General features: G+C 35.5%; 1 protein-coding gene across 1 annotated transcript in view; it reads left to right on the top strand.

The window, feature by feature from the left end:
• The first annotated feature begins 10,896 nt into the window (after positions 1–10,896).
• The window catches only part of LOC123525578 (uncharacterized), a 144,451-nt gene continuing 139,091 nt past the window's right edge, over positions 10,897–16,256 (top strand). The window contains exon 1 of the mRNA XM_053537749.1: positions 10,897–10,962. The gene's annotated coding sequence lies outside the window, so the exon portion shown is untranslated. The remainder of the gene's footprint in view (positions 10,963–16,256) is intronic.

Here is a 16,256-nt window from a genome sequence, read left to right as displayed (position 1 = left end):
TTAGAAATAACGTTAACTGAAAAAGACTACTTTTTCGCTTACGATGTTTCCTCCTTGGCGTCCACTGACAAAATGACTCTAATCATAAGCGTAATAGTACTAAATGCGCATGCTCGGATCTATTTTTACAATGACTTCATAAGCTATATTTAGATAAGGTCATGAGTGCATCAAACGTGATCATGGTCAGAATGTCTAGCGTGTGTTGATTTAAGACCGGATAGACGGACAATAAAAAGTAAACATGTCAAAGTTAATCCCTTTAAAGTCGTCACAATGTCTGGCGTGTATTTATTTAACAGCGGATGCGTTAACAATAGCGTATTCAACTGTCAAAGTTAATCCCTTTAAAGTCGCCACAATATCTGGCTTATGTTGATTATGGACGGATGCATTAACAAAGGCCTATTGATCTGTCCAAGTTAATCCGTGTATTGAGTACGGGAAGGGAGGTGACATCAGGTCTGGGTCGCATATGGACCGAAGTGCCTCTTTCAAACCATCAATGATATGATGTTAAAGAATATTTTTCTTAAACAATTGCCAGCATTTTTTATGACCATCCAGAGTTTTAGAACCAGTAAAGGGCTTTTTTAAGAAGGTTGTAAAATCATCAAAATAAGACGTTTTAGGGTCCATTTTTACATTTTGGGTATCTGACATTTTTGAAAAGCCCAAAGGGTGCACTTTACCATAAACAAGGTGCCAACCGGAAATGAAGTCATTAAAATTTCAAAGTCATCGTACAGACTCGGGACCGGTACCGTTAGAAAAATCTTTTCGAGTAGGTTCAGAAAATATGTACAATTACGTGTCTATCTCTATCCGTTTTCCAGATACTGAGGTTTAAACCAGAATCATTCATCCGGAAACACCCGGCTTCATGCCTTTATTATTAAAGATAACCTAGGCATGTTGGGTATCTAACCGAAGGTCTCGACTAGTACTATAAGTTGGTACACTCAGACCGGAATTGAAATCAATCAATCGTAAAATTCACATTTTCTGCACGTCCCTAGACTCGAACCTACACAAGCACAAGCACAAGCACACGCGTACACACGAGAACACACACACACACATACACGCACACGCACATACACACGCAGACACACACACACACGCACACGCGCAATCACACACACCCACAAGCACACCCACACGCGCATACATGCATGCACGCACACACGTACGCGCCATTAAACAATATATGTAACATCATCAAAATATTCAAAATTATCAAAATCTTTCGTGCCTATTACCCTAGTACACAGATTGTGTCTGCAACTTCATTAACAGGTATCACAATAATATCTTCCTTTGTAACTTTACATTTGTCATCTTTAGTTATTACAACAACATCATAGTCTCCGAAATTGAACATGCCAGTTCCACTACGGTGTAGATACTCCAACACATCACACAATATTTCATATATATAATTTAGAACATCCAGAATTTTGAATTAACAGAGTATACACTTCAATGTAATCGTACAAGTCTATGCATGAAATTCAACCTTCAGCGGATTTTAAGTATTAATATTTTTTGACTTGAGATCGGCTTAAGATAATGTATGAAAGAGAACTGGCCAATGTTGACACTAATACTTTGAAAACTGTAAAAGCGGATTAAATTTCGGTCAATTTTATGACTTATAGGAGAAACTTATAGAAACGAGTATTTTGTGTTATAAAACTTTATAGTCCTTTAGGATACTGTCTTAAGTACAGATAGGTTCTAGAAAGCCTATTTCGACATTCTAGAAATCGTCAAGAGTTTCAATGAACAGAAATACAGTTAACATTGAACAATCAGTTTTCCCCATTTCGTGACACACTTTCTATTCATCAATTCTGAGATGTTAATTTCATGTGATAGAATTCATAAAAATTTTTTCATTTACATCCCCCATTCTCGATTCGATTTTCAACCGTTATCGAGTTATGACGTAACAGCGATTTTTAAACCTTCTTTCTTAAACTTTGCAATAAACTCTTGAAACAGGTAGCATTGGAAAGATCTCCTCGTATAGGTTCAGAAAATGTATACATATTTACCTCTATCTTGATCCGTTCTCAAGATATTGGCGTTTAAAGATTGAAGTGACGTCACCTTTTGGCGGTAAATTCAAATTTCGCAACCAAAATTTTCAAAATGTAATTTCTCCTCTATTTGTGGACCGATTTTGATGATCTTGGTGTCAAACCAAAACGCTTGGCGAGACCTAAGTGTTGGTAGAATACAACCGGAAATGAAATCACTCGTGCGTAAAATATCGATTTTCTCCTTTATTACTCAACCGACTATACCCGTGTTTGGTATCCTACGAAAGGTTTTGACTAGAACTATTCCATTGTTTGCACTAAAAGGATATTGGGTCACTCACGCGTAAAATGCGTCAAAGTAAGCTTACCTGATCCATACACTTTGAGATCAAAAATGACAATGAACGAATTCACAGGGTAAAGTAAAATTAATAGAGCCAAAGCAACGTACTGATTAGTCAGTATAACTTATAGCAATGCTCTGATTGGCTAATGATATGACGCGTTCTGATTAATCACTCAGGGATCACACGTCAGATATAAGTCGTAAAGTAAATTTAACCATGATTGAAGGTGTTACGAGTTACTGTATATACCAACAACTCCTCCTCCACATCTCCTCCTCCTCCTCCTCCTCCTCTTCCTCCACTCCTCCTCCTCCTCCACCTTCTCCACCTCCTCCTCCTCCTCCACTCCTCCTCCTCCTCCACATCTCCTCCTCCACTCCTCCTCCTCCACTCCCCCTCCTCCTCCTCCTCTCCACCTCCTCCACTCCTCCTCCTCCACCTCCTCCTCCACCTCCACCACCACCACCACCACCTCCACCACCACCTCCACCGCCACCTCCACCACCACCACCTCCACGTCCTCCACCACCACCACACCACCACCATTACTGACAATAATTCTGACAGCAAAAAATGTTTAATAAGCGTAAGAATGGCATTTAAAATTTGTAAGAACACAAAGCAGTGTCTTGTTGTATGAAAATAATTTTACATCTACTTCACAAATGAATAAGTGCCCTCTATGTCACCAGTCATTCTCTAGGCGCGACGCCATGCTGAGACATCAACGAAATAAGCATTGGAGTGACGACCACACTGACAATTTTTCACCGCCATTACAAACATGGGACATCTCAAGAGAGACGACGTTTCAACATCCATTTTCTATGGTCGTTTCAGGACCAAGTGGTAGTGGAAAAACTGAATGGACAAGAAAACTGCTATCATCAAATCTTGTAAGACCTCAGCCTCAGCGTATCATATGGTGTTTTGGACAATGGCAGCCATTGTATGATGAACTTCAGCGTGAAATCCCCGGTGTCGAATTTGTACAAGGTATTCCAGACTACTTGATGATTCCCAATATATAAATGTTAGTCAAAGGAACCTGCTGGTCTTTGACGACTTGATGACTGAAGCTAAATGCGATCAAAGAATTGCTGATCTCTTTACCAAGGGCAGTCACCACAGGAACATATCTGTCGTATATCTCACCCAAAATTTGTTTCCTCAAGGTAAAGCCTGCAGAGATATCGCTTTGAATACGCAGTATCTGGTGCTATTTAATAATCCTATTGATAGACAGCAAGTAGCTACATTGGCAAGAAGAATATATCCTTCGTCTAGTAACATCTTTATGAAACGGTTTGAACGAGCGACATCAAGACCTCACGGTTATTTAGTAATAGACTTAAAATCGAGCACCCCAGAACAACACCGTTTACGTGAAAACATTTTTGAGGCAAACACTCCAGAAAAGAGAAAACGAACAGATGATGAATATAAACAAGAAGACTATTTCAGTGGTGAAGGATACTTATCTGATAAAAATGATGACAAGGTTGAAGATGAGGAGGAAGATTCTGATGACCATGATGATGATGATAGTGATGATGAAACAGAAAATAGAAATAATGATACTTTTGTAAAGAAACGATCTTTGATTAAGGGACCTCCAGGTAAACGTAGAAAAGTTGAGATTATAGAACAGCGATCACGCCGTGAGATATGGGATAAGCGTTTTCAGGATCCTCTCAGACAATCTATTAAAGAACAATTTAAAGCTAAAGTTAACAACTATACAGAAAAAGGGGCCCTCTTTTTAAAGAAGCGTACATCGCACTGCTAATGATGAATTGCCTCAATTAAGAAAGAGACTGAGACAAAATTATGCCCGATTTCTAATTGACTTTTATGAGCTACAAAACGACCCTACTCAGCAGCAGATTCTACAGTCGGCTAAGAAACTAAGAAGTCAGCACGGCATGACTGTCAAAGAATCAGTTCGGCAAGCCATTGCCCTTAGAAAAGACCTATTTGATGAGTTGTGGCCCGATCATAAAAGCAAAGAAGAATATTTAATGGATGATAATAAAGAAAGTGATGACGATGAAGAATCGGATGATGATGAATGAACGTTGTAAGAAGGATTGGCGTGCTTTAACTTTTCATCATGCAAAATGGGTACCATAGAGGTATACGATTATAAACAAGAAAAATGGGTACCGGATAAACCGGACCCGGAAAAATGGATACAACACTTCAAAGACTTGAGGGACGGATATATGTATCCTGATCATATGGGCCGTTACATCGTGGGTAGCGGTGCTCATCTTAGAAAAATGGCTGAACTAAAAGAGAAACAAGAAAGAGAAGCACAAGAACAAAAAGGGGAAGATCTCCCCGTAGTAAAACTTGTGACACCCGTAGCCCAAGCGGTTGATATTGCTAGGTCGGAAATAAGACGGTCACGAAAGCATAGTGATCTAAAGCGACATAGGAATACACTGGACACACCTATGAGTCGTGATTTAGACAGCCCACGACGTAAGAAATATCGCCAAAATATGACCCAAGATACTATGGATTGGAACACCTATACATTTTAAAATGAATAACTATGAACTCGAGGAAATTTTTAAAAGAGTACCCTGTGACAATATGTGCTGCGGATCAACTTCAGATACGTAGAGGACAATACGTCATCTCAAATACAGACACGAGCCAGGAATCAGGAAAACATTAGGTGGCCTTTTATTTTCCAAAAAGGGGACACGACGAATTTTTCGATTCACTAGGTAAAAGACCAGAGCACTACAAAGTTCATTTTGAGCAAGTGTTAAAGAAACGTTACTGGATGAACTTCAGTCAAATACAGGATACAGATTCAAACATATGCGGGCTGTATTGCGTATATTACAATATGAACCGATGTTCTGGACGAAAAATGAAGGACATTGTAAAACCGTTTGATGTGTATTGCAAGAAGTTGAATGATGACTTTATTTTGTCTTATTTTAGTTGATACATGTAACCTGTATTAGTGATACAAGCTTTGGCAATAAAAGATTGAAAGAACAATATGTCTTTGTTATTTATAACCCATACGTTTGAATTTGATTTGAAAGAAAAGAAGAAGCGTCAGTAGGTGTTGTGGTGTACACAAATAAAACAACATATTCGTTTATTGTATTTTATTTCTCCAACATCGCTTCACAAATTGATATCATGCTTCGCAATAAGCGTTTCTAGCAGTTCTAAATGGCCCTGTGAATTCGTTCATTGTCATTTTTGATCTCAAAGTGTAAGGATCAGGTAAGCTTACTTTGACGCATTTTACGCGTGAGTGACCCCATATTCTTTTAGTGCAAACAATGAAATAGTACTAGTCAAAACCTTTCGTAGGATTACCAAACACGGGTATAGTCGGTTGAGTAATAAAGGAGAAAATCGATATTTTACGCACGAGTGATTTCATTCCGGTTGTATTCTACCAACACTTAGGTCTCGCCAAGCGTTTTGGTTTGACACCAAGATCATCAAAATCGGTCCACAAATAGAGGAGAAATTACATTTTGAAAATTTTGGTTGCGAAATTTGAATTTACCGCCAAAAGGTGACGTCACTTCAATCTTTAAACGCCAATATCTTGAGAACGGATCAAGATAGAGGTAAATATGTATACATTTTCTGAACCTATACGAGGAGATCTTTCCAATGCTACCTGTTTCAAGAGTTTATTGCAAAGTTTTAAGAAAGAAGGTTTAAAAATCGCTGTTACGTCATAACTCGATAACGGTTGAAAATCGAATCGAGAATGGGGATGTAAATGAAAGATTTTTATGAATTCTATCACATGAAATTAACATCTCAGAATTGATGAATAGAAAGTGTGTCACGAAATGGGGAAAACTGATTGTTCAATGTTAACTGTATTTCTGTTCATTGAAACTCTTGACGATTTCCTAGAATGGTCGAAATAGGCTTTCTAGAACCTATCTGTACTTAAGACAGTATCCTAAAGGACTATAAAAGTTTTATAACACAAAATACTCGTTTCTATAAGTTTCTCCTAAAAGTCATAAAATTGACCGAAATTTAATCCGCTTTTACAGTTTTCAAAGTATTAGTGTCAACATTGGCCAGTTCTCTTTCATACATTATCTTAAGCCGATCTCAAGTCAAAAAATATTAATACTTAAAATCTGCTGAAGGTTGAATTTCATGCATAGACTTGTACGATTACATTGAAGTGTATACTCTGTTAATTCAAAATTCTGGATGTTCTAAATTATATATATGAAATATTGTGTGATGTGTTGGAGTATCTACACCGTAGTGGAACTGGCATGTTCAATTTCGGAGACTATGATGTTGTTGTAATAACTAAAGATGACAAATGTAAAGTTACAAAGGAAGATATTATTGTGATACCTGTTAATGAAGTTGCAGACACAATCTGTGTACTAGGGTAATAGGCACGAAAGATTTGATAATTTTGAAATTTGATGATGTTACATATATTGTTTAATGGCGCGTACGTGTGTGCGTGCATGCATGTATGCGCGTGTGGGTGTGCTTGTGGGGTGTTGTGATTGCGCGTGTGCGTGTGTGTGTGTGTCTGCGTGTGTATGTGCGTGTGCGTGTATGTGTGTGTGTGTGTGTGTTCTCGTGTGTACGCGTGTGCTTGTGCTTGTGCTTGTGTAGGTTCGAGTATGAGGGACGTGCAGAAAATGTGAATTTTACGATTGATTGATTTCAATTCCGGTCTGAGTGTACCAACTTATAGTACTAGTCGAGACCTTCGGTTAGATACCCAACATGCCCAGGTTATCTTTAATAATAAAGGCATGAAGCCGGGTGTTTCCGGATGAATGATTCTGGTTTAAACTCAGTATCTGGAAAACGGATAGAGATAGACACGTAATTGTACATATTTTTTGAACCTACTCGAAAAGATTTTTCTAGCGGTACCGGTCCCGAGTCTGTACGATGACTTTGAAATTTTAATGACTTCATTTCCGGTTGGCACCTTGTTTATGGTAAAGTGCACCCTTTGGGCTTTTCAAAAATGTCAGATACCCAAAATGTAAAAATGGACCCTAAAACGTCTTATTTTGATGATTTTACAACCTTCTTAAAAAAGCCCTTTACTGGTTCTAAAACTCTGGATGGTCATAAAAAATGCTGGCAATTGTTTAAGAAAAATATTCTTTAACATCATATCATTGATGGTTTGAAAGAGGCACTTCGGTCCATATGCGACCCAGACCTGATGTCACCTCCCTTCCCGTACTCAATACACGGATTAACTTGGACAGATCAATAGGCCTTTGTTAATGCATCCGTCCATAAATCAACATAAGCCAGATATTGTGGCGACTTTAAAGGGATTAACTTTGACAGTTGAATACGCTATTGTTAACGCATCCGCTGTTAAATAAATACACGCCAGACATTGTGACGACTTTAAAGGGATTAACTTTGACATGTTTACTTTTTATTGTCCGTCTATCCGGTCTTAAATCAACACACGCTAGACATTCTGACCATGATCACGTTTGATGCACTCATGACCTTATCTAAATATAGCTTATGAAGTCATTGTAAAAATAGATCCGAGCATGCGCATTTAGTACTATTACGCTTATGATTAGAGTCATTTTGTCAGTGGACGCCAAGGAGGAAACATCGTAAGCGAAAAAGTAGTCTTTTTCAGTTAACGTTATTTCTAACGTAGCTATCTTAAATAAAGCTTAATGTTTTAAATTAAAATGTAATAAATATTTTGCTTTAAATTATTTTAAATAAGTTTTTTGTTTACCATACAATGTATTTATTCATTTACGTTATAGATAAATCTATATGATTATTAATTAAACATTATTAAAATATAGTTTTTGTTTTCATGTTATCTCTCCGTCTAGGGCTGAGCACCTGACCCTCAATGTGCGCGAACACGCCCTAGATAGGTATATAAGTCAGCTCTATATACTTCTGGGAGATATAGATAGCAGAGTGAGATCATTCTTAACATAGGAAGATGATGTCATTCTAAAAATAAAATTCAAAATGGCCGCCGCGCATGACGTCATTCTCACGCATGCGCAGTCGTGGCCCTAAAGAGGCCCCTATACTACTTGAGAGACAGTTAACGATTGATATGAAAGGCGGATAACTTGCTAAACTCCCGCTCGATTGCAACTACCCATATTCTCTAAATATATAAATTGCAGATTGAATGTGCGACTGAAATATTATTTACATGATTTTAACTGTTACTCGAACTATTTGAAAGGCTACTACTAGATTTTTCTCTCTCGTTTTGAACTAACTCTTCTCACGATATACACATTGCCTATATAACCTATCAATTATTCATTAATTACATAAACTCTTCAATATGCAGTAAATTCATCGATTCAGAACTCTTTTTGGACATGATTCGTCTACGTAATATTTCAGAACTTCTACCTCAGGGACCCAACCTTATAAAATATCAGACACTTTGTTTGATCGCATCAGAATACCACCATTTACATAAATGTATATTTTCTTTGGAATAACAGAATTTGGTTCTGGATGTTAGTTTCATTAGATTTCCTTAGAAACTTAATGTATAATTCATTTCTTTCCTGCCTTTATTTTTATTTTAATGCTATCTGGGTATTTACATTTTACATGTAAAAGTTACAGCAACTAACTAGTACGATCCGGAATGTTCGTTCATGTATGTTCAATTTAAAGGTAAATATAATGTTAAAATGAACAGGATTCCAAAAACACGCCTTGGTTTAAGGAATTTATAGAATTGTCGGAAAAAGAATTGTCTTTAGGAGATATAAATACATATTCCAAACCTATCAAAAATCTTGCGCGTCCACTCTATTTTAAGAAAGACGTATTTTAAGTTTTTTTGTTGCTTTTTTGTCTTCGCCCAGGTAACAACTAAGAGCTTTAATAAAACGATTGTTTCAGAAAAAGACGAGATAGGACATACTTAATGAACGGAGTTTTTTAAAATTCAGATTCGAGACTTTCATGTACAGTTTTCGCAACCATACTTTGAACGTGCTTTAAAACTTCCAGACAGATCTCCCTCTGCATCCAGCCTTGTTTAAGTCAATCAATTTCAGATTCAAGATGTTCCTAACACGAAGTAATGAGAGGTTATATATATCAGACATATTCAGTTATAGCACTTAATCTAGCTAGTATATGTCTTGTTAGTATCTCCTTATTGAGCGGTTGAACGGTATGAAAAAGGTATTTGCGTTTGCTTTATTTTGTAAAATGGACCATAATGACTTTTTTATTTGATATATTCTGTAATAATATTTTCTGAATTGTGCTGTCGTATTTTGGTTTGGGTTACAGCCACTGAAATAGAAGGTCCAAAGAAAGGGGAAATATATTGATTGGATAGGATTTTTAAAACATAATGTAATCTCTAACAACTCTGTCTTTAAGGATCAGAAAAATATGTATATGAACTGGCCAATCAGAAATGAATTAATGATGCTTTGCAAATAATCATTTATGAAAGGCTGTGTATGCTTATAATACTTATTAAAACACGAAAGACTGTACCGTCAATATACTTTTATTCCAGCAGTGATTTTGCGCGTCCGCTTAGCTCAGTAGGTAGATAAATACAGAGCTTCTCTAATTTTCCCCATGCTAAATAAACAGGAGTCGCTGTGTCTGATAAATTTGTCAATGTCAAATCTATTGGACAAGCTCTCACTTACTTCGGAGAATAGGTCAGATTTGGTGCAGGAATACAGAAACAGTGATTAGGGTAGTTACATAAAACGGCATTTAGTTAAATTAATATCAAATTATAAACGACGGCCATTTAATGTTATACCTGAAAGGATTATACATGGTGTAGTATACCAAGTTATTTTATTCATTGTTATGAGAACAACCTTTATTTTTCAAATAATATCTATGCAGGTTTTTGCTAGAAATAAAAAAAAAATGCGTAAAAATAGCCAGTCGAAAGAATCGCAAGTTTTAGGTAAAAAAGTCTGTTTCTGAATGGTATGGGCAAAAAATACTATTTTTGTAATCCGTAAATTACCGTTGTTACCCATTTCTATTGCAAAAACAAATGTAATCTATCATTTCATATATTCCGAATTTACAAACCTTGATCATGCATTTTTCGTTTCAAGGTACCGTTTAACAACGATTTCGGGATGCAAGTTGGTAACGGATTTCTGTATGAAAGTCTCAAAAATTCGTATTTACATTATATGACCAAAAGGTGACTCTTATTACAGAATTGGCATTTACTGAATAACAGATAGAACTATTGAACATCACTTCTCTAACACATTAAACCCAATTTCTTCCTTTTTCGATTCCATGATAGTGACCAAAGTAGTCCGAACATGTCTTAATTAAAAGATCGATCATAAGTACTGAAGAGCGTTGAAATCAATAGCATTTTATTGACGTACGATCTCACAGCGCATGCAGATCACGTGGAATAGATGGTACAATGCTATAACAACTTTATCGTTCTTGAGAACATGTCATTATTTAAATGTGGATTTTATAGACTGGATTAGAAATTGTGTAGTGTACATATAGTGCTATTTACAGACAACCTGACTAAGGTAAAACTAATACTGCATATGTTTATACTTTTCTGTGTTGTATTTTCTTTCTAAATTCAATTGTACGACAAATCTGATCATGTTAGACTTTATATCTTTAAATTTACTTTTGTCTTTTCAACCAGTATTTTACAAAATGAGTTTAGTAATTTTGCAGAATTCCGAAAATTTATTCTATCTGTACTGTATGAAAAAGTATGTAACTGTTAAAACAAATCAAAATTATTTTCTGTTTAGTTCTCGAAAAACATTCAATTGAACTCCATAATATTCATTTATTCGCCGTATTTTCTTTTGTTCTGGTTGTTATATAAATATAAGTAATAGGGTTGCTTATTATACAATTATATTTAATAGTGATGCTTATTTATATGATCTGAATCAATCCTTTAGTAGATTTTTGCGTGGTTCATTTTTTGTCCCGGTTGCTGTATTTAGTATATAACAAAATCAAATAAAACCATAAACGCTTTTAAAATGATCACCCGATCATACATAAGTTAGCGCATGCCCACGGTTTCTACACTAAGTCAGGTATACTGAAAATAATAACTTTCTCAATCTGACGAAAGTTCTCGATCTTCCTAAATGTTAGCCTATGCGTAGCGTTAATAGGAGATGATTTCAATCAGATTGTAGATTTCTTTAGTATATAAATGCATTTTACTCCATTTCTTGCAATACACGCAATGACAGTTCCACAGAGTATTTAGAGGAAAGCACGTAAAACGGGGTAAAGTTTAATAAACAAATTGTAAATTGTAACAATTTGCTAAGTACACAACACAGGGCAGTCTGTTTCTAACATACATTTGGTTTTGCGAGTATATTACATCATTTGCAAGAACATGAACAGAGGCCAACTGTGTGACAGTAACTTTTACAAAGAACAACCGATATAAATTGTAGTCAATAATTAAACTATGAGTCGAGTCTTTCTGAAACTTATTTTGGATAACAGAAGAAAGCATTTCATTTTGACAACGATTTAAATGTTTTCATTTATATTCTAATTGTTGTTTTAGCTTTTTGGCAGATTTCCACTGCACTATTACGAAAATTAAAATTTGGCAAGTTATGCCCACAACATATATATTTCCCGTATAGTCTATCAATTATTCATTAATTTGTCTGTCTGCAGTGACTTAATGGGCTCTCATGGCTGCAGTATAACACATCCAATTTGATAAGTTAACTGATGTCGACACGGATAGACTACATAACAGTTTTTGAACATACATCTCCTTTGGAGACTCGGGGACCTAACATTATAAAGCATCGCATAAACTAAGTCTGATTGCTGTCTGTGTGTGACATATAGATAACATAGATTTTTGTTTGACTGTCATTATAATCTTGTTCCGGCCTGTATTACGTTAGGATTTTTTGTCAAACAACGAAAAAGACCAAAGCTATCAAATCCCATTGAGACTTTTTACCTTGCTTTCTGTGCGCATTGACAAGCTGAGAACTAGAGTCGTTTGAGCTGTCGAACGGAATTTCATTTTACGACTCTCGAAATCTTCGTCTTTGACTTGTTCATATTATGTTTTACAGTCTGTCTGTCGTCTTAGCTTTCCTTTTTCTGATGAAGGCAACATAAATTTTGTACAGTTAAGAAAAAGAAATTTTAATGTACATGTAATTGACAACGTCCAATATGTTTCCGAAAACCCTGTCCTATTTCTACATGATTTCAGTGAACTATAGATATAGAATGTAATTTGAACGAGTTTTTCCGTATTAAAAAGACTATGCGTAATGTTGAGTTCTGCTCAACCTGGAGCTAGAGGGCGTGGACGGTAGTAAGCATTTCCACTACCGTCCATGAACAGGCTCAATCAAACCGATCCTGTAACATTTTCATTTTTGTGGTGTTGAGCGACCTGTGGAGTTTCCACTTTTTCTATTTTATTTATTTTACGTGATTGGACCAAACTAGATTAAAAATGGAATTACAGAAATACAACTATCGAAATTAAATACATCAAGACCAATAAATTTATTATAAACTAAATAAAACGTTTGACCAATAAGAGGAGGTGAAACAAAACGAAATCTACTTGATTTTAAAAAGAGAAGAAAAAGTTTCGTTCTCAATAATTATCCGATTTTAATGAAAAAATACAATCACCTAAATAGTTATTGCAATATATAAACCCTAGGAGGCACTTTCTGAACGGACGTGCTCGGTGGTGTTCCATTGGCAGTATGTTGTACTTCACATATATTTCGGTCTCAGTTATACGGGCCAGAAAGCTAAAGGATATTAACCTTGTTGAATTTGTATTAATCAATCATTAGACTGTTCTTGACGTCTTGGCTTCTTTCCTGTTGCCTCGGCGATATATGACCATTTTGTGTCGATTCGCCGCTAAACCCAACTCACTCTTTCCTGTTGTTGTACTATGATTGTAATATGGTCTAAATATTCAAAGTAATCAACTTTTGAATACGTCTTTTATTATCACATATTATAGGCAAATGAATGTTTAAAAGTAAATCCCAAGAAAATTGAAAAAAGATGATTTACAAAAACAAAAATGCAAATATTTCACATGTTCATTTTACTTTTATTGCTTGAATTTATACAAGATCTTAAATGCATCTAGTGTTTGCAAAACAGAAAATAGAATTTTGACAATAATCTCAAAACTGCATAAGTCAGAAAGTGATTCAAAATAAGTCTTCTCTGGTCATTTGGGATCATGGAGTCCATTCAACATATGTGTAATAGAAATCCGCTTAAGACGGTGCTAGGGGGCGTGAGAGGATGTTGCACATTTCATTACCTGTCATGAACAGACTCAATCAAACCGACTCTGCTATTATTCTTCTTGGTTGCATTCTTTGCTTCCAATGGATCTTTAACAGATTTTATTACCTCTTTTATCGTTATTACAAGCAATTTTTTCTCGTTAGGATGACTTAACAGCATGTTTAAGGAGAAAATGGTTCGTAAATACATGAAAGTTGCATCGAAAGAATGAGATTAATACGACCAAATTTTCTCATAGTACCGAACGTATAGCACAATTTTGGGAATTTGTCGTCTTTTTATGTTTTGCCTGAAGGAATATTTGATTATGTATTTGTAAATCACGTTGCCTGTTTTCGTTGCTTTCGGCCAAACTTACCATACCAGGTACATTTGTGCAATAATATTCTAGAGTGATATGCGGGTATACAAAGAAGATTTTACAACTTTCTAAAGTTGAAGATTTAAATAAATTATGTTTGGCTATTCCTTGAGGTTCATTTTTTCTGATAATTGGGGATCGACTTGCCTTTCAGAATATTTTTACTGCAGAAGACATTGCAGTGCATATTTTGGAAGTTAGTAATGAAAGTAAAATTGTTGGTGTCCCCTGCTCATACTAGACATTACCTGCTAACTCGAAGAATTTAAAGAATGGATAGTTACAACTTCATAATGCAGGCAGTGGAACTTCAAGTACGCACTAATCTACCTATTTAAGCTGTATTTGTGGTTTGTGCAGTACGAACAAAATATAATTAAATTACCAACGTCCTCCGCTTAGGAACATTTTTCACAATACAACTGCGTGTATGTATTGTTAATTGTTATACCCTGTTAACCTTTGACCTCTAAGTGTGACCTTGACTTGGAGCTAGGGGTCTGGATTTTGCGCATTACAAGTCGTCTCATTATGGGAAACATATTTGCCAAGTAATTTCAAAATCCCTTCAAGGATAGCAGAGTTATCGACCGGACACGAAGTGTGACGGACGGAAGGACGCAGCCTATTTCTATGTACCCCTTTTTTCTTCAAAAGAGGCGGGGGACGAAGGAGCTTTTTGACATGAAACGAAGATCATGTGTAAAATATTTGAACAAATGAAACAACTCCGCTTAAACTTATTGTAGGTTTAGTTGACTAGGTATCAGTTATCTCCTGCGAACCCTGTACATTTTAACTCTAAACATTTAAATGTACGCATTAATACAGTAGTCAGTAATTTGAAAAGAAAAATATGCAAAGTATCAAATCTTGAAAAAAATGCCCTGGGGAAAGTGAGGCATAATTTATTGTGAAATTTGTCAAGAAACAGACGATTTTTACAATTTCACATGGTAAGATATGTCACGAAGCTACTGCTGGCATGGGAAGAAATCTGCTACCTTTGCGTCAAGTATGGGAAAGTTGTCTAGAAATAGAGCAAATGAAAAACTTTTCACGGCTGTTGGATGCAACTATGTAACAAGGCATGCAGGACACGAGCAAGACTCGCCATCCCACTGAGCAATCATTGATTTAAACTGAGAAAATGAATTACTTCTCTAAAATGATTTGTTAGGGAGTTCCATAGTTTAGCAGCAGAGTACCTGAATGAATTTAATCCATGCCTGGTTGTTCTAACCTTGGCAGTTCAACTGTATTTGTATACCTAAAATTGTGATTGGAGTCTTTTATATTAACAAGATCATGTAGATTCTTCGGACCATTCTTGTTTAAAATCTTAAAAACCCCTAAAGCTGTCGTTCTCATTCTTATAGTTTCTAACATAGGAAGACCGGATTTATCAAGCAGAGTTTCATATGAACTAACTAGTCATTGTATATAAATCTAACATAGAAAGATTACTTTTCTATTGCATTGATTTAACATGGACAGGATTTGGATTGATAAACAGAGTACAATGACTTATTCTACTCTATAAAAACATGGATACTTAACTTATTGTAAAATGCTTTATCTATAGAGTGGTATCACTACAATAACCTACACAATGTACAAAACTAACAAAGTATTACACCGCAACCGTATTTCTATGTGTTTTAAATACATAAAAAGTCCTATTCTAATGACTTTTGTAAGTATTAATCCATTGTTATGTAGGCTTTAACCATTTCAAGCTGAAAATAATATATATATACATTGTCTCTACAAATTAAAAGATAATTTGGATAGATACTTATTTGAAACTTGTTTCTGCATTTGCATTTCTATTCCTTTTCGAATTGATAAGCAATCTTAAACTTGTTATTAATTAAAATAATGAAAATCCTAAAAATTAGTTTTCTTTCATTTTCATTATACATCAAATGACAAAAGAATAACTAGAGTCCGGTCAATGCACAAATATTGATCTACCCTAGCATGACCAACCATATGGCCCTTTTTATTTGATTTTCTGATTTCGATATGTTAATGACCAAATTAGTCCGAACACAACAAAGATATATATTTGTAAAAATATCTCCATGAAAGTAATGAAAAAGTCGATCATTAGTACTGAAGAGCGCCGAAATCGATAGCCTTTCAATCATG

This window comes from Mercenaria mercenaria, chromosome 3 (assembly GCF_021730395.1).
Source record: "Mercenaria mercenaria strain notata chromosome 3, MADL_Memer_1, whole genome shotgun sequence".
Taxonomy (NCBI): domain Eukaryota; kingdom Metazoa; phylum Mollusca; class Bivalvia; order Venerida; family Veneridae; genus Mercenaria; species Mercenaria mercenaria.
Note: the sequence above shows the minus strand (reverse complement) of the source record. Positions and strands in the feature narration are given on the sequence as shown.